The sequence below is a fragment of the Colius striatus genome, chromosome 15, assembly GCF_028858725.1.
Source record: "Colius striatus isolate bColStr4 chromosome 15, bColStr4.1.hap1, whole genome shotgun sequence".
Taxonomy (NCBI): domain Eukaryota; kingdom Metazoa; phylum Chordata; class Aves; order Coliiformes; family Coliidae; genus Colius; species Colius striatus.
In genome coordinates this window covers 22,335,736-22,361,583 of record NC_084773.1, presented here as the reverse complement: position 1 = coordinate 22,361,583, position 25,848 = coordinate 22,335,736, and the positions used below count along the sequence as shown (strand labels likewise).

At 42.5% G+C, this 25,848-nt stretch overlaps 1 protein-coding gene across 3 annotated transcripts in view; it reads left to right on the top strand.

Moving 5' to 3' along the window:
* Nucleotides 1-21,540: 21,540 nt before the first annotated feature.
* TMCC1 (transmembrane and coiled-coil domain family 1) overlaps nucleotides 21,541-25,848 on the top strand; it is an 83,446-nt gene continuing 79,138 nt past the window's right edge. Inside the window, exons 1-4 of one of the 3 annotated variants that reach the window (XM_062008739.1) lie at nucleotides 21,542-21,627; nucleotides 23,669-23,889; nucleotides 24,475-24,685; nucleotides 25,199-25,445. The gene's annotated coding sequence lies outside the window, so the exon portion shown is untranslated. Of the gene's footprint in view, nucleotides 21,628-23,668; nucleotides 23,890-24,474; nucleotides 24,686-25,198; nucleotides 25,446-25,848 lie in introns of all 3 variants that reach the window. The other 2 variants (XM_062008740.1, XM_062008737.1) reach the window with 2 other exon arrangements.

Genomic DNA, 25,848 nt, shown 5'->3' with positions numbered 1-25,848 from the left:
TTAAAGTCACCAATCTTCAGCTTGCAGCTAGTTCTCCTGACAAGTTCACTGTGAGCAATCAGCACAGAGCGTATTTGAAAATCCCACCTACCAGTACCTGCTTCTTCACATATCAAAGATATAGGCTCAGAAGCGCCTGAAGGCATAATACATGCCCAGGGGTTAGAAGTGAGAGACCGCAGTGGGAGCACAAATAAGATGGGGTAAAAGCAAAATGAGGAATTCTAGATGTGGTCCATGAGAGTCACTATAGAATATCTTCATCCTGAAATTCAGACATTGCTATAGCAGCTTTTAAAAATTAATAATTTTATTTCTTATTATTGCTTTCAGTTGCTGTAAAGGACATCTGTTCATTTTATAGATTATTCGGTAAAGTGACCTTAACCCTTGCCTTAAGGATGTGGTTCAAAAGTGATTTGCTTTCAAACTGTCTGTGTTGGTCTTAGAAGAAGGGGAAGCAGGACCATATCAGCAAGGCAGCTGCATTTATGCCTATCTATACACAATAACCAAGGACAGCTGTTCTTCATGGAGGTGCAATCTGGAATCAGACACGGAAAGGAATTTTGAACAGGGATTTGCTGTTACTAACAAAGTTGATTCCAGTTATCAGCTGATGAACAGTTAGTTCAAGTATTGCTCCCTTCTGTTGTTTCAATGTGCTTTTGAGTATTTATATGCATTATTATGCACGTTGTGGAGTCTCCTTCCTTGGAGATCTTCAAGACCTGCCTGAACATGTTCCTATGTGACCTGATCTAGGTGAATCTGCTTGTGTAGCGGGGTTGGACTAGATGATCTCTAAAGGTCCCTTCCAACCCTACCATTCTGTGATTCTATGTTTTACCAAATGAACTGTTCTTGACCTTTTTTTTAGTGGCTATATTGTTCTTATTAGTTACTAGGTTATGTGGTCTGCTTATTTTGTGAGGGCTTAAATTTGCTCACCATGTGTTATTCTTCCTGAAGTAAGATTAGTCATTTTATCTTTTAGGCTACTGCGTTTTAAGAGTCCTGCAGCACAGCAATAGTGAAGATCAGAATCCTGTTATGGTAAGTACTATGCAGAAGTAAAACTGAAACTGTTCATCCCAAAAGAGTTAAAATGAAGTGTAGGTATATATACATACACCTACATGTACACCTACACATGTACATATATATACATACTCCTACACCTACCATGCATGTGTGCATACACCTGTAGGTGTATGAGTGAGCGGATAGAGTATTCATGTCAGTTGTGCTGGGCATAAATGTGGTATTTCAAGAGTTTTAGTAGCTGGTTTTAGTAGTTGTAGGTAATCAATGCTAGGTTGCAATTGATTGTAAGCTTTACTGCAGTGTTTCAAAAGGAAGAAAGAACACAGTCATTTTATCCTGGAAGGATTTTTTCCCTGTTGTAAGGACAGGCTTATAAGGACTCCAGTCACTTCACATTACCATCAGGATGAAGACAACTGGAGTTTTTGCTCTCTGGTTCCAGCAAGGACTATTATGTGAAGGTCTTAGAAAACCTGCTACTGTCTGTTAGTGCCCACTGTGTCTGCAAACCATTTGGCAAAGAGAGTACTTTAGGGGCTTTTTGTTTCTATTGCTTGCACCCATCACTAATGACACCAGTGAAACAGGAAGCTGCTACTGGAAATCCAAGCCTACGCTGTATCAAAGGTTTGGATTAGTGGCTAGAAATCAGCTGGGAAACGCTACAGCTTGTACTCGGCTAACCACAGAAGCCACCACAGATCTAATACAGTTCTTAGATGTGCACATTGTGTAGAGTACAATAGGTTAACAAGTCCCTTCTTCGGAGAGTTGAGTGAATTACCTTGTTAATAAGAGGTAAGTTCATAGAGTGCTCAGTTTAGAACTGTCCCCTTGCCTGTCATTCATAGTCAGTTAGATGAAGCTTGATGTACAACAGAGAGATTTTGAGAGGAGGAAGAAGAACTCCACGACCAATTGTTCAAGTAAGATTATTTTAATATTGTACTACTAGCTACATTAACAACAAAGATCTTTATGTAATTTTCATCTTTATAACTTTCAGAGTCATTGCAATAATAATAGACTTCTCCACTGGTGCTTAATGAGTTTGTTTACAAGTAAACATCATGAAGTGAGAATCAATGGTTATTCATCTGCCATTTAGGGGCAGAGATTATAATTAAACCTGTTCTGCAGGCCAAAGATTGGTTGTCATGCTTTATGGGCACATAAAGTCATGTACGGGCCCAGTAAGATGAGGTCTATGCTGAGACCACAGTAGTCTGGGCTTTTAGAAACTGCTTCTGTAATCTTATTGTGGCTCCCTCTGCACATCTGCCCAGCTGTCACACTCTGTGCATCCTAAGGGAACCTCAGTGAATGAACATGTAGCACTAGAGTAAAAGTTCCTCAAGTCATTTGATACCTGCTTCTGCTAAGAGGACTATGAGGCACAAAGTCTTTAAGCCTTTCAACTCTCTGGTCACTCCCTTCCCACTAGGCCTTTTGGTTTGAGCCTGAATATGAGTGAAGACATATTTAAAAGCAGTTAGAGAGTGGTTTGCAGATGCAAACTACAGCAGCTGGTGTATTTTTATAAGCACCAAGCTGGAGGGTCACATAGTTATTTGGTTAGAATGGAGTCTGAGAATTGGGACAGCTGTATTCTATTTCTGTCTCTCCCATTGAATTGCTCTGTGACTCTTAGTGGTACATTAAGACAGAAATCCAACTGTAGCTAAAATCAGTCAGACTTTTCATAGATGCTGACTGAAATTAGGTAGACCCTTAAATACCTGAGTTTAGCATTCCCTGTCCACAAAGAAGCAATAGGGATACAATACAATGACTTTTGATGCTTGTGACATGCTTTGAAAATCTCAGATTGTGACAAGAAGTCATGAAGTGTTTTTAATAAATGAGTTAGGTTGGTGGGTTTTTTCAGGAAGGAAGTAGAATTCACCAAGCCCAGTGGGCCTGATGTGCAAATTTAAGTCAAGAAAAAGGTAAATAAAAAAGTTGTGTTTGATTGGACTGCAGGGGAGCTTTAGTGTGACAGTTTGTGATATGAACACTTTCCTTGGCCCATAAACAATTATATAACATCCTGTTAAATCAGCAGTTTCTCAGGATTCTTTCTACAAACAACTGATGACTTTAATAAACAGTTTTCTCCCCTGGATTTATTTCTTCCCTTGTCTAAAGCTGCTATCAGATTTTAAATGTTCTGTGTTGACACACTTAAATGGTGTGATGAAATTCTAGAATGCGCTCCTGGAATGGTTGGGCTTGGCCTTCCTATCCCTGAATGCAGAGATATCTATAATGCATCACTGATTTTCAGCTTGCAGTGTGAGACAATTCAGGGTTTAGAATTACTTCAAAGGATCATTAATAAAAAGGTCAGTAATAAAAACAATTCTTTTGTGAAAAAGTTGATCTGTCTTGATCTATAGGTCACGTCAGAAATGCTTATACATCTAGAAACTATAAAAAAAAGTAAAGCAACTGGAAAAAAAGTGAATAAATATTCTTAAGTTCTTTTTAGACCTGCATTTCCATGACTGGCTCAGAGGCCATCATGGAAGATGCAGAGTTAAAACTTTCATAACATTACATTTTTGTAGCTATTAATCAAAAATGTAATGCAACATTTTGACATTTGAAATGGCTCACCAAGAACAACAAGCTGATAAACTGTTCTTAAAATACTTTCTGGAAGATCTCAGCAATAATTTGTGATTAGTTCTGAGCCTCTGCTGCTTATGTTGAGTAAGTGAAGCTTGAGTCTCATTGCATGGAGAAATTCTGGAAATGCCAAGGATTGCCTGATAAACAGGTAGTGCCATTACTAACTGTACTTTATAAGCATTCCTTTGTCCTTTGAATAAGAAATGATCTCTAAGCCAAAGCCAGAGTAAATCTTATTAACCTTTTACAACTGCTTGTGCTTTTATTGAAACCCAGTAGCTCTGTCTTTATTAGAATCACTTTCAGTTCTGTATGGGGCCAGGTACCAAGCAAAGTAGTTATGTAAACACAGACTTACTCAGGAAGAAAACAAGCACATAGCAGTTTTCTTTACTTACGTTGTACAGGGTACTTAGGATTGGTCAATACAGCCTGTAATGAGGATCTGAAAAATACTGCTAAGTTGGTACTAAGTTAATATCCACATCTGGGAGAGTATTAGTTCATCTGGAGCTGGGTTATATTAAGTAGTTCACATCTTCAGCTGGAGTTTGGTTCTATCAGTGATGGTTCAGCTGTTATTTATCATGGTGCTGTGAAAAGAATCTGGAGATTTCAATGCAGCACACTGCCTTTACCTTAGTTACATATGCCTGTCACCTCTCGGATGGACAGGAGTAACTCTAATCTAGCTAAGAATGAGATGTTTGCAGAATAAAGAGTTCTGTACATCCCTCATAATTTCTGCCTGTGAGCTCATCACCCCAGGTTCAGGGTCTGCAAGGTTTGCCAACTGTGAAAAGCTTGTCTAAAGCTCCTAGGTAAAGACTGGTATAAGACCTTGTGCAGATATAAGAATGAAGATGAACTTGCAGAGAGCTACTTAAAGGCTTTTACATTTTGCATTTCTGTCCTCTGTCTGTAGTATGAGATGGATGCCTAATATAGAAAAAAAAAGTGTGCAGAAGTCCCAAGAAAAACTTCAATTCTCCACTTGAACAGCCAGATCCCCAGTGCTCTTGACAGATAACGTGTATTTTGCCTTCCACAAGCAAAATTTTATATCCATCTTACTGAGGCCTATAACCTGCCAACTGCTGTTTCTCCAGAGAGTAGACTTTAACTTGGTCTTACATAGGGAGTTTCATACAGCATACATGTAAAATGGCAGCAAATCAAGAGAGGATAGTCTTGCAGTTGTTACTTTCTAAGCACTTGGACATGGCAGACTGCTTAGTACTTGTGTGAACTCCATCCCAGCCAGACCCAGTAGAACTGTAGATCCAGGGGACCTCAGAACTATTAGTAAAGCTGGCTCTGAGTTAGCAGCTCTCTTTCCTGGCTTGCTTAAAGAAGCCAGTTTTGTCAGTCAAGCTGGACACAGTGTGCTTATTGTAAAGCAGACTTAAATTGCAAGGTTATTAAGTCCTTTTACCTTCTTGTAGCAGCACACCACTTAATTATAGGGCCAGTGATGTATAGTAGTAGAGAGTTTGGGGACATTATGAAGTAAAACAGTATCTGATTATGCAATAAATCTTGTCTCACTTGGACTTCTGCTTCAGGATCCTAATTACATGGTGATGTTGTTTGGACCTTCCTAGTATAATTGAGCAGTCTGCAGGACTACAACAGTTTTGTTACCACTTAATTCAGAGTTCTCAGCTCCCTGGCAAACTGACAACATAAAAAAATTCAATAAACTAGCTAATGATGATGAATTGACAGCTATGTGATGAAATTTTCAAAGATTTATCTTTCTCATTTAGGCACAAATAAAGTAGCCAGGTTTACAGTCTTGAGTACTTTCGTGTTTTGAAGATCTGACAACATATGTAATGGTGGTAGCCTCTGGGTACCAGGGATGTCTGACGACTGTCCTCTCGTTCTGGGTGTGACAGTAGAATGTGAGTCAGCTTCAGCCCTTGAAGAAGTACAGACATTCTTAAGTCTGTGATTTTAGCAGAGTTTAGGTGCTATCTCTGGGAAATCCAAGTGACAAGATCAAGTTAAATGAGCAATAATGTGTCATCTGATTTGATATCACTAGAGGTTGCTCAAAGTCTGTGGTTATTTGTTTTTTGGCTTTAGAAAACATTTTAATGTCCTTGATCAGATCTATGCTTCAAAGGCACTGAGATAAACAAATGACTCATGAAGTGACTGTGTATTATTTTTGCTGTGGTATGTGGGGGGAAAAAAAATCAAATTAAGTTGATGTGTAGTTTCAAAAGAAAGTTTCTTTACAGTGAATGCTAAAAAATAACAGTTTTTTGAAGGTTAGAAGATTCTAGAATAAATTTCCTCACAAAGAAATCTAATTTAAGCACATTCAGTGGATGCTACAGCTGCTGGTAAATCCCACTTTAAATTGGCACCAGAAATGTTCGATAGCCTGGCAGAGCCATTTTTTCTACCCATAAAAATGGAAGGGGATTCTATAGATCTCTGCAGCTAATCTATGCAAACATTGTCAAATGTCCATACATGAGGATATTTTCTGGGGTGATTCTTCTCCAAGGTCCTTGCAGATGCTTCTTAAGCAAAGTAACTGGGCCTGAACTTCTTCATCTCAATTCAGTGGAATCCTCCTGGATCTCAGGAGTGTTAAGAGTTCAGGCTTGCCTTGTTCAGACTCTATTTTTTATTCCAGTATTGTTGACACAAGTCCTGTAGCCTATCTAGCAACAAGGACAGAGCACAAATAACAAACAGTTTCTGCTTTTAAAGAGACTCACACATTCAACTAAGGAAGAGCAATCAATGACCATTTAGATGTTTCTGACTGAACAAGATGTCTTTAAATTACATCTTGCTCCTTCTTATACAAGAGTTGAAAATAAGAACACTCTGACTTCCTAATTTAGCCACTGAACATCAGAGAAAGAAGTTTTATTGTGTTGTTTGGCTAGGTGACAGGCCTTAGACTTCCACCAGGATTCTTTGTCAGGGAAGCATTTCTCCTTAGGATCTCTGACACAGTGAACAAACTACCTTTAGGGGAGCGTAAAGATTGAGGAGAAAACGAAAATCGGAGACCTTGTCATTAACCAGCAATTGATGATAATTCTCAGATTATTATCTTGGTTCAACAAACTCATTAGTTTTACAACTAATTGCTGGTGCAAGGAACAGAGTACAGTCACACAGCTGGAGGCATAGAAAGGGTAGAATGGGGGCAAGCCTGGCTTTAAACCAGCATTAACTGCGTCACTGTTAAGCATCATCAGATCTAATTGCCAGTAATCACTGAAAAAGTCTCATTCCTCTTTCTTCCTTTCCATGCCATGCTCTTGCATAAATTGTAGGGACTGCTCAGCCCCAGTTGACTTAATTCAGCGTATTGATCAGATGGATCAAGAAGGGCCAGGACTTCTTGGCACGGGGCTAGACATTCCTAGGACTAAGACTGAAATATTTCTTCTGCCTTCATCATGATTCTCAGTGCAAGTAATTCTAGGATTGCAACAAATTGTGCTCTTCATCTTTGCTTATTTTATCAAATACAGGGGCTAATTTATCAGATTATTTAGAAAAGAAATATCGCAAACAGTTATTTAATTACTGCTTGTCAGAGAGAATTCGAGGTCCTCTGAGGCTGCTCTGTGACACCATTCTTCACAGGTTACTTCCAGGTAGAACTGAGACACAACTCAATTATGTTTAACTATGATGAGGTAGTGAAGTGTGTAGTAAATATTATTGTTTCATTAGTAGCTCTGCATTTAATTTAGATATGTATTTCTGCACAAATGAGAAAATGTTGCACTATTTAATGATAGCACTAACCCATGTAATAATTGTGCCTTGTACCCCAACCCAGATACTCTGACAGTGTTTAAAGCACTCAACCCCTGAGGCACAGAAGGGAAGACAAAATGAAGCAGACATATTAGGAGTACATCTCAGACAGTCTTTAGGTGTTTGTTAGCAGAAATAAATATCTTTTCTGATTCGCTCTTTGTCATGGGTCACAGCACCTTCAGGAAGTTTGTATTCAGACTTCTGTATGCTTCCTCTTCTTCCTTGTCCACAGACAATGTGATGACCAGGCACAGCCTGTGTCTGTTGAGCCAGAACTCCATACTGGAGTGAGACAGTTACCTTACAAACTGAAATGCCTTTTTCTGTCCTCTTTAGGTCTGGGAGCTGCCTCCGCAGAGTTGATAAACTCCCTCTCAAAGCTGTTGTATCAGGCATCTGAAACCAATTAGCTGAGTGCTATTTCTTTTATCAATCATTGCTTTATCAAAAGAAAATGTAAAATCTCTTAGTGTACTGCTATTTCTGCTTTGATAACAACACTCCATGTGCAGTTGCGGGTGGTTCAAACAAAGAATTTCTGAAAGCAGAAAGATTTTTGCATATGGTTTGTGTCTTATAGAAGACAGACAAAAGAAGCCTAAATCCCTAAACAAGGTAGATCACAATAAGGAAATTATTTGTGATAAGTCACTGCTGCATCCCAACTACTTCTACACTAACAACTCCGAAGAACAATTCACATTGTTTTGAGGATGTTCCTGGGATCTTAGAGTCTGACACAACATGAGGAGTGATCTTCAAGATGGTTTTTGAGGGAACTGGTTGACTTTTAACCTCACCTAACATTGGCATAGCTCTCTGGAAGTCACCAGAAAGCCAAAGGAGAACACATGCTGTGGCGTGTTGTGGCTTAGAAGTGGTGACTATGACTGACTGACAGAAAATGATAGCTATAACACTTTATGGTCTTTATGTCTCATTTATGTCCTAGTTTACCAGCCTGTTCTCCTCTCACTCATGGCTCAGACACAGAAAGGAAAATGTCAGCTTTGCAGTAACTTTGTTATAAGAAACCCACCATTAAGCAATAAAACAGTACTTTCCACTTTCTTCTCCAGTGGGTCAAATGCCTGTTTCTTTTAGGTTTTAATTAAAAGTTACCATATTAATCAAGCTGCTAATGTGTACTGCTGTTGATAATTGTTGAGCAGAGGATGGTAGGCAGAGGAATTCACTTGTGTGTAGGGAGATTACAAAACAATTTGTAGGGATGCCACTGGCAATCTTAGCACCTCATAGCACACAGTTTGGCATACAGTATAGTCTTAGACCAGTGGTCCATCAAATCCAGTCCCTTGCCTCCAGCATTGCACAAGATGTGCTGGTGTACTTTATTTACTCTGTTCAAATGAAAACATTCACGCTCTTCAACAAAAATGTCTTACAAGAGAGAAATGAAAACATCTATAGTGGTAATATGTGAGAACATATATTTCCTTCCCACTCACATGGAATTCTCTAGTCAACAGTCTTACTAAAAAATACTTTTCATCCCAATGCCTTTTCTCCTACCCTTTGGCTTCCCTTGAACGTCTGCTGAAGCAGATGTCTCTTGGACCATATCCAGCCAGATAAGCAGACTGTAGTCCCAAAGACTGAGCATATTTCAAAGGTGGACTTGCTATGAGTATCCTGGCAGTAGGCTTCCCTCTTCCAGTTTTATCCCGTAACTGGTGGTACTTTTAGTTATGTAATATAGGGAGAGAAGTGACTTCTTAATGGGAATAGAAGATTAAGTTGGGTTTTATATATTAAAGTCAATCTCACTCTTATAATACTTGTATACTCATATAGTGAAATAGGAAATGGTGGAACTATATGTTCTCCACTTGTGTGGCTTGCATTTTCAGCAGATCTTCATCCAGTCTTTTTTCTGCTTGAGTGTCTCATTAGAGCTACTGGTTCTGATCTGAAGTAAACTATATGCATCAGTATTAGGAATTAAAAACATCTCTTGGACATGCTAGTCATTTTAGCCACAAAAGAGGAGCTGCCAAGTTGCTCTCATAAATATCAAAACGTTAAATCTGGTATGGAAATAAGAGGCAGAGTGATTAAGAATTGATTTGCAAAGCAAGGTTTACCAACTTGTTTGTTTTCTCACACCTGGTCTCCACTTCAGCAGTAGAACAAAGCAAGGCATATCTAATGCACCTTTCTCCTAATTGGATAATGCACTCAAGGGAATATGATCAACTGATGCTTTTAAGATCACACCACCATTTACCCAATTACACCTAATGACAACACATTGTTCCTGCAAAATGTGTGTATTCCTTGGTAGGTTACATTTCCTTTCAGTCTATTACCTATTGATCCAACAGTAGATCACAAACTTCTTTGTTGGCAAGTCTTGTTTATGAGATCAGAAAAATATTTTATGTCATTTTCTCAATATTCAGCCAGGTCAGTGAGAGAAAAAAACTTGTGTTGAGCATGACAAATTTTAGTTATCTTTGTAAAACAAAGCAATGAACAGAATGTCTGTATGACTTGCACTATACAGATATTTCCTGTTCTGTGTTCAGAATTCCTTTCTGTACTTGCTCCTTTGATTTCATAAAGCATCTTCAACTATGTGAAGAAGGTGCCTGCACTACATAACAGAGTAAATGACAGTTTTAATCTTGGATTCCCAATAGGTATATACTCACTTCATTACAGAAAATGAGGTGTTTGCTGAGGAAAGCTGCAGCATCATGAAGCTTGAGGCATATTTTATTCTCTTTCTTTTTTTTTCTTTTTTTGGGGGGGAGGGTGGGGGGAAGGGCTTGAGGAAAGATGGTGAAATGACATATCCCTAAATGAAATGTTTTTGTGTCTGTCTTCTCTGAGCGTTCATGACTACAAGTACACCCTGATGAGTAAGGACAGGGTTGGATTCTGTTTGCTCTCACAAATTGTCACCATAGTTATTTTTACTAGTTACAAATTGCAGCAGAATAAATAATTTTTTACAAATGCAGAACCATTTTATAACTTGATAGTTGTCTTGCTGGCTCACTACCATCATTCAGCACTTTCTAGTAGGGTTAACTTCAACCCGCTGCTCTGGTCTCTGCCTAATTGAAAAAAAATGCATCCTTGCCCTTTCCAAAAGTAATTTGATTTTTGCCCAACCCTAACAGCAATGTAACTCCAATGCCAAGGGAATAGTTTCAGTATTGGCCAGCACACGACTTCTGTTTTCAGTAGTTCCCGTGTCACCCACATGTTGCCCCTATTGTCTGTTTTCCCAGCTCTCCCCATGGAACGGCTCAAGCTGGTTTCTGTTGACTTGAGTAATTTTTATTAGGTCTCTTTATCAATTTGATGAATTTCAAGAAGTCTTATGGTCATGTAAGTTATTTCTCAGAGCTTGCACTAGCATAACTGAGATGAGCATCTGGCCTAGTGCAACTTATGGCTGCTCTGAATGAGCTCTGGTAGGAACTGATTTTGGAGGACTGGATAGTAGTTCTGACTATGCCATGTGTGCTTTAATTCCTGTCTGCTTCACCTCGAGCAGCCCAGCACACATGACATTTTATCAGGCTTTGAATATACTCTGCAGTGTAGGCTGGCATGTGCAATGTCTCGCAAGCCTTGCTCAAGATCTTGTAGGAGCTCATTGACAGATTGGATTCATGTCAAACAGCAATCCCTTTCTGTCAAAATCCCTTTTTGCTGCTTACATACTGAGCTGATAGAAAGAAATTATTAAATTGAAGAAGAGTTATTTTATTTAATAATACTTAATTTTCCCAGCACAAGTAGAAATTAATAGATTTTATTGCTGCTTTTGGCTTGTATCCATGTTTGCATTTTCTCATTTCTTGTTACATATATAGATATAGAACTAAAGACCTGATGAACATAAACTTCTCAGAATGTCCTATTAAATAGGTAATCTTACATTATTCAGTTTAGTCTTTAAAATTTGCAACCTTGTCATTATTGTTGTACTTCCTTCTTTCAAGTGTTTCTCCTGAAGTGCACCCTCCACAGTGGGCTCCTTACTGTAACAACATTGCTTTGTTCTCACAAAGGTTCTTAGCAGTAAGTTGAGCTGGGGGAATATACATGGGCTTTGCACTTCCCTGTGAAGCCTGAAAACACTGAGAAATGCAACTGAGTACACTGTTCTTGCCTGCTTGAACCCATTTTGTCACCTCCACAGACTTCATTTTCTGCATGTATCCTCAGAAAGCTGGCAAACCTGGCAAGTTTTACTTACATTGTAATGTGAAGACATGTTTTTTTCTCTCCCAGTGTATGAGAACTGGGGGTTTAGTACTTACTGCCACAAAGAGAGAAACTCATTATGCTAACAAATAATTCCTCCCAAGTTGTCTGTCTGAGTATTGATCCCTTGTTCCTGAGTAAGAAGCCCTGCGGTTGATTATAATTATTCTGGGACATCTCATTCCAGTGACTAGATCAATAATGCCTGTCATGGCCTCCTGCTGTATGTTCCTGTCATGCTTTGGCACCTCTGCATCACCTGCTGTTCATCAGGAGCCCAATGAAATAATTTGCTATGGTGATGAGAATGTTGTCAGCCACTTCACACTCATTTAGATCTCAGCCAGCACACAACATGAAGCCCTGGATGTAATGAATGTCAGTATTAACTTCACACTGTCCCACACATTGAGGCTGGAAGATTTCCCCGCAATGTCACATTAAGTCAAGCATAATGCCTATAGGATGCTTGCCATGAAGCTGCCTTTGAGCAGAAACAAGGATAAATATCAAAGTTTCCCTTTTCATCTAGAGGCTCAGAATACATCTGTCAGGGAGCAGTGAGGCCAGGGGCTCACTGAAGGATGGATAACCAGGAGGTGAGTGGCAACAAGGCCAGCAGGGCAGGGACCCCACTGACCATGGCTCACACTGCAGTACCTGAATGCAGCAAGCAGGGCAGGCCTGACTATGGCAGCCAGTGTGAACCCCATCATCAGGGCAGTTTGTGGTGATAAGGTCGAGCTGGGAAGTCAATCCACTGGTCAAGATCAGTGACAGTAACCCGAGACACAATCCAGTGATTGCCAGGCAGGTCCATAGTGGCAAGGCAGGTCTGAGGTGAGGCTGGGAAGTCAATCCATGGTCAGGGTCTAAATCAATGGGGCACAGCTATGAAAGAGCAAGAAACTAGTGCACTTTCAACATAGCTCAGGCAGGAACTGAAGGCCTAAGCGTGAGCCAGGCTCATGAGCTAAGGATCTGAGTGTGGGCAGGCAAGAGTTACACAGAGGCCAAGCACTGTGCTGATTCAGTGACTACAGGCTTTTTCTGTAATTTGTTCTTCTCTCACTGAGAGACCTGTAGAGTAAAATAAACCTGTGCAGGCTTCTAGCACAGAGTGCTTGACCTGCACATTCACTGCCTGACTCACAGCGCAGCTGAGTTGACCCCACAAGGCTTGGTCTTTTTTCCAGTTATGTAGACTCTGCAGCTAAATTTAATCTCCTTTGACTAGGCTTGCACCCAAGTACTGGAGTGGGAATTGGGATTTAATGTGGTGTTTACATGACAGACTTCTAAGGGCATGAAGAAAGCTCATCTCAGCCTGCCCTTATGGCACCAACCAAAACCTCTGGAGTTGCAGCAGTGTTCCTTATTTTATTCAGGTTTGTGGTAGCTTTTAAAATAAAGTAAAACTACAAGGTGTTCCCTTAGCTGTATTTGTAACGGGTGGTCTTCCTATGCTAGTAAAGTACTTCTAATGAACACAGAAGAAAAGTTTTAAGTGATTTTTTTATAGAAATTGCATGTGGATTTCTATTCCATGACTTCCATGCGAGTCAAGAATTTAGTGTGAGGCAGCACATTGTTCCCATCCTCTGTTCATATGATGTTATTTTACTGCAGGCTTATTTTCACACTGATGAATGAATTGGAGGATGTGAAATGTAATTTTAGATTAATGCACTGGGATTAACTACATAATATTGCACAGCCTTTGTGTAGCAGTCTGAATAGAAACCTATTACATGCTCTAAAACATGATACATCCTTAGATGCTGTAAACTGAGCAAGGTTGAAAATGGGGTGGGCAGCTTTTAAAAAGGGGTTTCTGAGTGCTTCTTTATTTAGCCTAGAAATGGAACTATCACAGTCCTTTTTTATCCTGTTGGAACAACCACTGTTTTTTCTCCAAAGCCTTTATATGAGGATCTTGTCTTTTACAACAGCAAATGTTGTTGTTGGTACTTGGAAACACAGAAAACACTTACAGGAAGGTGCTGTGACCTCATTCCTATCTGTAGATTGTAATTCTCTTTCTAGATTAAAATATTCCAAATTTGGATGTTTTTGTCTGGATCTGAACTCTGTAACCTGAATTCATCACAAAGTCTAGCATTATTTGCTCACCTCAGATCATCTTCCAGTTCACTGATACTCCACACGTCAGGGCACACAGTGTGCATAATGCTGTTCTCAGGCCAGCCTTATTCCCTTGTTCGTCTCATACACAGAGTTAAAATGGAAGACAGAAAAAAAGCACAGAAAACAAGGACTTGCTGCATTCTTGCATTTCTTTTTTTTTCCCAACCTGATTCGTTCTCCTATGCAAACTGTGAATATTCAGCTCACACAGCCAATGCAGAGCCTACACCCAGCAGGCTCTTGAAAACGAAGAGAATATGCTCTATACAAGTCTGTACTTCACAGTCTGTTCCCTGAACCAGCTCATGTGGCCTGAATAACTCAGTGGCCTGCAGTTTCCGCATTTCCGCTGTATCCCTGTGGTAGCTGCACTTCAGTGGATAAAAAGTTCTTAGGTATTTCAGCTGAAGTTTAGAAAGAACTTTTTTTTTGGAGGGGAGATGTAGAAATGCATTCATGAATTAATAATAGTCAGATTTCTAACTGACCTGAATCTCTCCATGTTTCCCTGTTATGATTTAACCCCAGCTGGCATTTGAGAACTACCCAGACACTTACTCACTAACCCCCAGTGGGATGGGGGAGAGCACTGGAAGAGTAAAGGTAAGAAAACTTGTGAGCTGAGACAAAGAGAGTTTAATAGGTAAAGCAAAAGCTGCACACACAAGCAAAGCAAAAGAGGAATCCATTCACTGCTTCTCACCACGGGCAGGTGCTCAGCCATCCCCAGGAAAGTAGGGCTCTGGCACACTCAGCGGTTACTTGGGAAGACAAATGTCATTAATGCAAATGCCCCCCTCTTCCTTCTTCTTCCTTCAGCTTTATATGCTGAGAATGACTGCATATGGTCTGAAGTATCCCTTTGTTCAGTCGGGGTCAGCTGTCCCAGCAGTGTCCCCTTCCAGCTTCTTGTGCACCCCCAGCTATTCTATGGTGGGGTTGTATGAGGAGCAGAAAAGACCTTGACTCTGTGTAGGCACTGCTGAGCAGTAACCAAAACACCTCTGCCTTATCAACACTGTTTCCAACACAAACCCAAAACATGGTCCATACAAGCAAGCTACCACAAAGAAATAGCCTAGCCAAAACCAACACTTTTCTGAATCCATCTCAGCACTAAATTGGTTTGAATAAAGCCTCATTTTTACCAAGCTGCCCTCATCTGTGTCTGTAATTCAGTGTTACAAACTTAATTCCTTTAGCTCACATAGCCTTTATGTGAACATGAAGTGTGAGGCAGGATAAACATTCAGATAGCAAGAGCAGCTGCTAACAAGACATTGCAAACAGGTGATGAAGTCCCTGTGGTCACAGATAAGGATGAACACTCACTCTGAATGATGCAGTACTGTGGACATGTTTATAAGAGTTCAGGCTAATGAGCTGTATGTTACCATTTGATTCATTGTCACTGGTCATGATGTAGCTGAGTGTTGCATCAGAGAAGCAGCATGAACACTAGGGACAGAAGCATGAATGACGCCTCTCCACTTCTTTCCCTTAGAGACAGACACTTGGTTAATTGGTCTGAGCCAGATGCTGGGGTTTATTCCTCCTGAAGATCTGGCCCACGTGGAACCCCATAACCTCTGCTATGACACAGTTGTGTTGTATGCACCCCCCTCCCCCAAGAGTGATCTGCTCTCAGAGGTTTCATTACTCCATTACCTGCTCAGCTCAGGCATTCTTCCCATTTTATACAGCGGAAGGATTAAATAATTTCTCTCTTGAGTCTCAGACATTAGTTTAACACAACAAAGTTTGGGTTAAAAATGCAAAACCAAGGGAAAGTCCAGTAGCAGTGTGAAATAAAAATGGTGGAAATGTCCAGAATGGCTATAGATCAGATAATAGCTTAGTCTGACTTTTTTTCTTTTTTGGTGTGTGCATTTTCTTAACACTCATTGTGTGCAATAATAGTGTTCTTCTGCAGCAGATAGTCATGCCAGAAAGAGCTATGGAGCTCTCCTGTCTGTTTCCAGAGGTCTGTCATGTAGATATCTCCTGGGCAGCTATATCCAAACCTTTTAATTCTTCTTTGTTCTTCAAAGAAAAAAGAAATAAAATTGGATTTTTTCAGCAGTTAAAAAATGGTTCTGTGTCTCTTGGTTGAAAGCCAGAAGCTCTAAGCAACAGGAAAAATGAAGAGGCATCATGTGACTGACATGAGAGTGCTGTGAATATGAGGGCATTGGTCTTTATGGTGTTCAGGGCCATTGACTAAAAAGCAAAGTATACCCCCGGAAGTGATGGATGTCTCATGTTTGGTCCAAGACAGCTTTGGATGTTGAGTAGTCTTAGACAATGTACTTGATCTCTTTGGAAGAAGAGCTAGAGGGAATTTTCCCAGCAGCTCCTTAAGAGGTCTTCTGGTCTATATAAAGGCTGCTCACAACAGAAGGAAGTTGTCATCTACCCACGTAATTAGGTTTGTGCCTGCTTGAAGAGGATTTCCAGCACACTCAACTTTAAAACCTGCCTGTAGTTTAAAATCATGTTTATAAGCCCTGCAGTGCTTATATGGACACTAAAATGACGTGAGAGAAATGTGATATTTTTCTCTCTTTTGCTTTCTCAGTGAGGATTTCTTTGTGTGGACGACCTCCAGCATGCCTGTGTTTTGGGCAAGCTATTGCAGAGGCAGTAAAGCACCTAGAGATGCAAGTCCACTTATTTTCCTACTGCAACTCCTGGGCTGACAGAGCAGAGACGGGATGGAGGATTGCTCTCTGCCAAGTTTCCTGCATATCATCCTCACCTTATTGCTTGGACAGTGCAGCAATCCTGTAAGTATTTGCAAAAGTGGCCTTTGTATTCCTTCCTTCTTTCCTTCCCTCCCCCTGGCCTCACACACCGTAAGTACACACCTACTACCTGCACAGGTGCTACCAGCTCATTAGAGCTCTGACATATCAAAGGAGCCTTCAGAGTATGTTATATGTGTCAGGAGCATGCATAGAATTTGTTCTGTCTGAACACCAGCGGTTTGCAAGTCAGGCCAACATCACAGCCTTTGCATGTTGCTCCAAAGCTCAGCTTTCTCAGGTGTATCATGACAACAGAGAACCACACACTTGCTGGTGATGCCTCTGCAGCACTTGTACCATGGGCTCCTCAGCCAGCAATGGTACTTGTGATCCAGCCCATCAGCTCCCACAGGGTGAAAGCCCTAAAAGCAGACAGAGTGGGAGGGCAAGAGGAGCTGCTGGACCGCAATGCAGCGAGGCTGTGGGGAGCTGTGCCCTGTGCCATACCTTGCACTCAGACTGCCCTCACACCCGCACTCCATGTGTGCAGGAGAGCTCTGGAGGGAGGAGCCCACGTGCACTTCTCTGCACAGGACTTCAGGACAGACAGAGACTTGGAGCAATGGGCATGGGATGATGAGGTAGACTGTCAGCCCAGTTGCAGTGAGATGATGTGAGCAGCAGGTGGCACTGCTGGGTAAAAAAAAGTAAGTTTCACATAGTGAAGTTCACACTCCGGCAGCAGCTCTGCCCTACTACCGGTTAAAAAATGTTCAGGGTTTCATTCTAGTTCTCTGAGGACTGCTGGGAGTCAACAACAATCCATTCATGAAATAAGGTAATGTAGAGTGCACACAGCACGGGTAGTTCAGAGCAGCTGTGGGGCCCAGCCATGTTCCCTGCTGGGAGCTGAGCATTATGCTGGTTTGGGCCCCCATCCTCTCACCCTCAAACTCCTTATATCTGGAAATTTGGGAAACACCTTCCCCCTACCTTGTTACCTGTAATGCAGTACTGTTAGTAGTGGATGAATCAGCATGGGAAGCACTATATCATTCTAAGTATTCTACATTGATTTTGTAGAGTTGGACTTGATTAGATGAAAGACTTTTGAAAAATGAGGTCATCCTGAAAGAGGGAGAAATGCCTGAGGTTTGCTGCAGTGTTGTAGGCAGAAACAAAGTTAGTCAGCAAGGTGCTTGGTGCCCAGGGACTTTGCAGATGACAAAGAACTGTGAGGAATGGCTGATAGGCCAGAGGGTCATGCTGCCATCAAAAGGGACCATAACAGGCTGGATAAATGGGCTGACAGGAACCTCATGAAGTTGAAAGTCCTGCCCCTGGGGATAAACAACCCCAGGCACCAAAATATGCTAGGGACTACCCAGCTGGAAAGCAGCTTGGCAGAAAAAGACCTGGGGGTCCTGATGGACACCAATTTAAACATGAGCCAGCAACAGTGGATTGTGGAGTCTCCATCCTTGTTAATATTCAAAAGCCACCTGGACAAAGTCCTGGGCAGCTGACTGTAGGTGGCGCTGTCTGGGCAGGCAGGTTGGACCAAATGACCTCCAGAGGCCCCTTCCAACCAAAACCAGTCTGTGATTTCATGAAATACACCTTTTGCAATCTTAGGTACAGAAAGGGTCTGACAAGTGCTGAGACCTTTCTGCTTCAACAAGGAGTGCTAAAACTCAGCCGCTACAGAACCAGACCTAAAGAAAAAGGAGGCTTGTTCAGGCTACAAATGCTTTTGCTCTGTTCAGATGAGGGTCTTGGCTGTTGCCAGACTGCACAGTTTGGCCTGGGTCAGGCTCTGAGTGGGAAGGGGAATGATTGATTCCTGAGTTGAGCATTGAAGGGCTGAAGAACCCCAGCAAGGTGCTGAATTGACAGGGAACCGAGGAAGTTTGTCACAACCTGAGTCAGGTTCTCAGTAGCAGAAGGTCATTTGGCAGTGTCCTTGCCTTTGCTACTCTGAAATGCTTGAACAAATGGAAAAAAGTTTACAAAGCAAGAAAACAATGTCTCATTTGTAAGCCAAAGTGAGTAATAAAAGGAGAATCTTGTGTTTGGTATTCTCTGGCAAATGCCAAAGAATATCAATATCATCAGTTTGGAACTAACACATTTGCCTCCTGGTTTTCCTGCTATGGACTGAGACAGGATGCCAGGGGAGAGGGAATGGTGGGAATAGCACAGGAGCTATTGTGCTGCTGAAACAGAGATCAGGAGCTAGACCCAACCACTGAAAAGAAAAAGGAAAACAAATTTTAGGCCCTACCAGAATCTCCTGGTTTATCTTTCATCCTGCCTGGCATCCAAACCCTGAAAGTAAGCCCTTGTAAGACACTGAAAATTGTTTGTGACCCATAAAAAAATATTTCTTTCTCCTCTCTGCCCAGTATTATTCTGAACCATATCCCCAGATATCTGTTGGTACGTCACAGTAATACTTCCCTTATTGGGAGACATCTATAATGTAGCCACATCTTCTGATGCTATGCAAGAAGGAATGAAATTGCCTTGTAAATATAAAGTGATTTCAGGAGGATGGCAGTCACAAAACAAACTCATGGTTCTTGCTTAAGGCCTCTCTGAGAGCTGATGCTGAGTTAAAAGGTGCATTTTTTCCAGGTCAGATCAGCAAAGATTATTCACCATTCTAACCAGAATTGGCCTCCTGAGCTTGTGTTTCTCTTTGTAACAAATTCCCTAGTCCTTTGTTAATTTCCGTCAGTACAGCTGATGCCTGCTGGTGCTTCTGAAATGGTATCCCAGCAGTCAGGCAGGGCTAGTTTCTATAGTGACTGGGGATTAAAGAAGTAAGCTTTAATCTGAATGTAATTTATCAGTCCATTACATTCAGTTCACTTGGTTATTTCATGTCCATCCTCAGTCTGCTACTTGTTTCTTTCCCAGCAACTATCTACTGAAAGAGAGCAAAGATTATACAAGGACAGGAATCCCAAAACCAATCTGGAGGCACAGTGGTTCATAGCTAGAAGGCTGGACTCTCCTCTTACTGAGAGGCCTCGCTAACAAACCGAAGGTGACATCGTAAGAACTGACTAGGGTAGTGTGAATTATGTTCTGAGCAAGGCATAGGAAGGAAAATCTAATCATTCCACAAGCTGGATTTTTTTATATATAAATGAATATAAACCCTTTCTTTGGAAACTAATTACACAGTACAGGGTCCTACTAGAATGTATGTAAAGAAGGAATATAACGAGCCATCAGAGTACCTGCAGAGAGGAATAATTGTACTCTTAATTACTTCCTTGGCTACCTGATACATCACTTCTGTCTAAAACCACAGATTTCCCATGAACGTTTGAATCTGATATTCTTAATCAGGTTGTAGTTATTAGACTTACATGTTTAAAGCCAAATTTGATGTCAACTGAAGATCTAACACTTTGTTGCTTACTTTAATATTTATTCTTAATAAATAATGAAAAAATATTTTTCATATAAATACCACTGTGTATGCTGTTTGTTTACATTGTGTACACTCTGAAGTTGGCTGATGCAACTCAGCCAGTCAGGTTCACTCACTGCTTTTGGTCAGTTTTACTTTTGACTTGTCAGAGAAGGAAAGCAGCAAGCACGGAGAGGCTGTTGACAGATAATATATCCATCACACATGTGACTCCTCAGTGGAGATCTGACTGTGTCAGTGGTGCACATTTGCTTTAGTAGGTAAAGATGCACCATCTCTTGTTTCTTGCCTTTAGGTTTCCCTGACATATCAGGATCTGTGTGCTCTCTGCACGCCTTGTGGCTGTCACTTCAAGTGGCAGTGCATGGATTCAGCATACAGCTCTTGCCTTCCGCGTACCACAACCTGTGGCAGCCAGGCTCTGCTCTTGCTTCAGGGCAAGAGTGACTTGGGGCAGAGATGAGGAGAGAAAAGATAGCTGGGGGCTGAGAGGAAGGCATATGAGTGGGAAAAAGTACTGGCTAGTGTTCATTAATTCTTGAGCTGTATGAGAAAAGAAATGTAACAAGTAATGAGCACTGGTTGGAAAGTCAAGTTGTATAAATTCCAACTTTTTTTTTTGCTAAATACATTAATTGCACCAGACAAATACAGATTAAGGTGCTTTTTTTTTTTCCTCATTGAATCAGCTTCCAGAAAGGGAGCAGCCTTCTAAAAATACACACGCACATAATTTTTCAGATGACGAGAGATGGTCAGGTCAACTGAAACAGCATCTTTGAGATCCTAGTCTTTGATTTCTTCTTGGAGCCCTTCATTTGACTTGCTGTTAGGTGAAAATGATGGTGGAGAACCAGAAGCAGCTGACCAAGTAGCCCTTCTGAAGTATGTACACCACCATCTCACTATTATAGAAGTTTCTGTATGGTCGTCACAACCCTAGCCACTATTTCATATGGCAGAGATCACAAACCAATTTGCAACCTGATGCCACCTATGAATCCTTCCTGAAGTCTGTTGCTACGCAGAGACTCTCAAGTGACCACTGTTCATCACAGGCACCAACGGGAGCAGATACAACCGCTGCATCAGGACCAAAGGAGGAACGGGACGCCCGCACCGAGGCTCCAGCGGCAGCAGGAGCTACTGCTCGGGGCAAGGGGCTGCACATCAGAGCTCAGGCAGGGCAAAGCTGTTCCGCGCCAGGCCTCTCCCTGGCAAGCGCTACACACACAGGCCCCGCAGCGGGTGCTGCACAAAGAGCCGCGAGGAGAGGCCGGGGCGGGAAGGGCACAGCACGCGTCCGCAGCTCAGCTCGGAGGTCAGGAGCAGCGCAGCCGGCAGCGCGGCGCCGTTCCCGCGGGAGCGCAGCGGGCGCGCGGCCTCGCCGGAGGAGGAGCCTCCCGCTGCCCGCGCGTGAGCGCCGGAAGCGGCCGCCAGGGGGCGGGGCACGGCTGGCGCGTGCGTGCTGACGTCGCGCAGCTGCGGCGGGTCTGGCGGCGCGCGCGGGGATGGAGCAGCCGCTGGCGACGCGCTCGGGGCGCCTCCGCTCGGCCGGTGAGTGCCCCTGCGGCCGGGGCCGGGGCCGGGGCCGGGGCCGGGACTGGGACTGGGACTGGGACTGGGACTGGGACTGGGACTGGGACTGGGTCGGGTCGGGTCGGGGCCTCTGTGGGCCGCGGCTGCGCCCCGCGCGGGCGGTCTCAACTGCCTCCTCCAGACCTGTTGTCCGTTCGCGCTTTCCCTCTCGCCCCGCCCCCGCCCCGTTTTTCTGTGGCCGGTTCGGAGCCTTCCCCTCCCCGGGAACGGGTCGCCGCCCACCGGCTGGGAGCCGCCCGCCCCGGTCACCCAGCTTTGGCTGGCTGCGGGCCGCGTTGCCGGGAGCGGCGCGGGCGGGGGGCGGCTCGGCGGGCGCCGCAGCCTCAACACGCGCGGCCCGGCGGCGGCGGGGCCTGGCGGGATCACCGCGGGCTCTGCCCCTCGGCAGGGTCCCCACGGTCGCCCTCCCCGCTTCTTAAGGCAGGTAAAGTTTGGGTGTATTCGTAACCTGTTCCGTGCCACTTCAGCTCTCTTTTACGAGGTATTTAAGGTATTAATTATTTCACACTGATGACGTGTGAGCGAGCTCGGGTTTTGCCGTTATAAAACCCGTGTTCAGAGAGAGGCCTTTGGAGAGCTTCAGTGTAAAGCAGGGGCTGGTGAGCTTTACAGGTGCCAAAAGTCACGAGACTTCAAATCAAAACTGTGTATCAGCTCGGCGTGTGTGTGCAGCTGTTGTCATCGATGGCACTGCGCACACCCAGTGCATTCGGAACAGTTCATGTGGTCAGCAAGGTGTGCGAGGGGAGTTGAGGCATTTACACTGCAGGATTTGATCAGTGGGTGGACTTAAGGAGTGTCTTAGTGGGCAGAAGGTGCAAAGATATAAATTTGAGTGGAAATGTAGAGACGGAGGAGAGTGATGTAACTACCACTGCACCAGAAACAGTGTCAGCCACAAACCTAAATATCAGATGTTTCTGCAACCCCTCACACATATCTGGGCTACAAGTGTGGCTGTTGAGGTAGTAATGCCTGAACTTGAGCCAGTGCAAGAGGGTCCTCGTGAGTCTGGGGAGCAAGCAACACTGTCGTTGCTGCTCACAGCTGGTCCTGCCTTAAGCGAGGTTAACATGGTGGATTGCTTCATGTTTAGTCAACAGGTCGATGCTCCTCTCAGAGTACATTGTCCATCTGGAAACATCCAGAGGTGAGGAAAGCTAGGTACACTAGCTGGGAGAATTGTTCCTCTCTTAGTACTGGAGGGCTCTCATCCCTCTCTTGTCTGGGCACAGTGGGGCCTCACAGCTTGCAGGACTTGTGCTGCTCGGTGACCTTCACTGCCTCACAGGGTTCCTGTGCCAAATAGACATGTTTATTGGAGCTTTGATTCTGCTCTATCCAGTTGAGCTGCCTGATTATCCTACTCAACCAATCAGGAAGTAATTCAAAATATGAAATCAAACTGAAAATGGAGGGAGATCTACTTTGTGTAGATTTTGCTCTGGAAATAAATTTGAATTTCAACCTGTTATGCTGTTTTGCCATTAAAAAGTTTGAGGTCTGCTCCCCAGCACCATACCACAAAAAGTTGCTGAGTTTTAGTTTTTAAGCAGATCTCCGCCATGCTTTGGACTCTGTCACATCTTTAGTCATAGGTAAAAGCCCAATAATTCGAAGCTACATCTAATTCAGATACAAAATCGTAATCATGGAAAGACTGCATTTTTTTCTGTATCTGAAGATGTACTTTATTTAGGAAATTGGTGAATTCCAGCAAGTCAGCTCCTGTTCTGGTCCGGTGAATAGTTTGATGCCTGTCTGTAAGTTGATGGCATTTCTGTTGTGCAGGTTGCTTTGGTTTGTGCTACAGTTAGCCAAACCGTATGTCAGTATCTCATCTGGTCTTTCAGAGAATTGTTTTTGAACCATTCAAAAGTAACTGATATGATAATATCTTGGGCTGGGTTACTAAGAATTTTTGCTTCGAGGTCTAGAGGAGTCTTCCCCTTCACTTGCTTCGCCAATGTTTTTTCTCAGTATGATGTATTCTTCTCAGCTGGTTTCATTGCTGTCATCTAAAGAAAACTGATCATCGGGAACTGGCATCACAGAGTTTAAGCTATTACTCCAGTGAGCTGACTAAATGGCTGCCCTTGATGGACATAAAGTCTCTTCACTCCTAAAATGTGGCTACTGGTTCTCCCTTCTTCTGTCTGTCCTCCAAGGTGTTGTGAAAGCTGAACACTGCAATATGCTTGGATACTCCTTGATGAAATGGTACTTACAGAGATTGTACCCTCTTCATGAGGATATGAGTTTCTTTATAACTAATAGAGGTCCCATGTTAACTCTCTAGGGCTGGGGAGAGTTGTTCAACTGGTTTTTGGACAACCAGCTCTAGCTGGCCCTGCCGGAGCAGGGAGGTTGGACCAAATGACCCCCAGAGGTCCCTTCCAACCTCAGCCGGTCTGTGGCTATGTGAACTCGACATAGTGCATAATAATGAATAAACTGACATCTTTGGAAAAGGTGAAGATACATAAATGAAATGCAATATAAAGCTGTCAGGCTAGATGTGATTTGTCAGCACTGCTAGAAAGTCAGTAGTCTGCTGTGATTTGAATACATAAATTAAAATTCTTGAAACCCCTAAACAGTCAAGACACTGGATGTAGTCACCACACAGGGAACTGACTCTTTCAGCTTGAATATAAGCTCCAAATTCTTTAATTGTTCCTCTGGCCAAGCATGTTAAAATGGTCACAGAAGGAAAAAGAAAGGAGGAGGAAACAAGTGATTGTATAGAGTTAAATGTCTTTGCAAATGACATCTCTTAATAATGAAATCTCTTAATGCTTTCAGAGACTTTTTATGGTAATACAAAACTACCTAACACTTTTTATTTGCAAAGAAGAACCCTACTGTTGTACCAAGAGTACAAAAGCTTCTGTCACAATAACATTGAACAGCTTTGATTTGGAACCTAGATCTGCCATACTATGTGAAATACAAACAGGAGATAAGCAGCCTCTGCCTCCAAGAGTTTGCATTTTATAACTAAAATCCAAATTAGGTAAGTTCAGAAGCATACCTGTACTATTAAGTATTTATGCTATGCAGAAACTCCTCTAGTATATACCTGATATCCAGGCTATGTTGGAATTCCATCTCTCTGTGTTGGTCCTTGTTTTGGACAGCAGCTTAGTTTTTCAGTCTGACACTGGCTACACAAGCAGTCCTGTGTGAAAATACGCAGTGAACGTCGAGACATATAATGAGTTGGGAAGTTTTGTCTGAAACAAGGCACTCTGCAATGTGACATTGTGTTGTGTGCTCCGTTGTCATCAAGCATTACCTGAATGCTTAGAAAAGTTTCCTCACTGAGATAGTATATTAGGTTAAAGTACTTGGAATATGAGGTAACTTCAGAGGCTGTTCCAAACTTTAAATATGTCAAAGCTAGCAGAAGCCAAGTACTTCAAATAATAGTTAATTATTGTCTCTGAAGGAGACTGAATCTGTGGCAGGGTTTTGTTTCTTATCAGATCTTAATGTTGTTTTTTACTGTGCTTGTTAATTTTGGCAGGTCTTTCTCCTCTACAAAGAAACTGTGTTGCCAAGATTTACTCCAGAAATGACCTACACTACTGACTGCAGATGTCTGCAAATGTAGAAGCTGATAAATTTTATCTCCTTTCCTCCTTGGACTTTCCTGTTTCCTATGGAATTTATACTTCTGAGTATTTTTAAAATCAGACCTCTGTTGAAGACATTTGGATTACAACTGTGAGCATATCTATGCAAAGAGACGAGCTAACCTGAGCAATTTTGAGGTATGTATGACTACTATGACTTAAAACAAATGGGAAGAGAAGGCCATCTGGTCATAGGGTAAAGAGAACTCCGGGCATATATTTTCCAGCAATGGAATATACCAGTGTGCAGTGAGACTGTGTAGGCAGCATAATATCCAGCTGGCATTGTATGGAGGGTGGCTTTTTTGAACGTGCTATAGGGATATTCAGGATTCCTTTCAGAAGAGTTCATGTTGTATGGTCTGAGCCTTCACTGCTTGCCTATTCAGATCTCAAAAGACACCATGGTCTGTAGAGATCTTCTCAGCATGTGACTGACCTTAAGTAGTCATTGAAATGCACCTGGGAGGCCAGGGTGGTTTCTCTGTTTGGTTAGGTACAGCATTCAGATGGAGTTAGAAGATAACCTGTCTTGAATTGT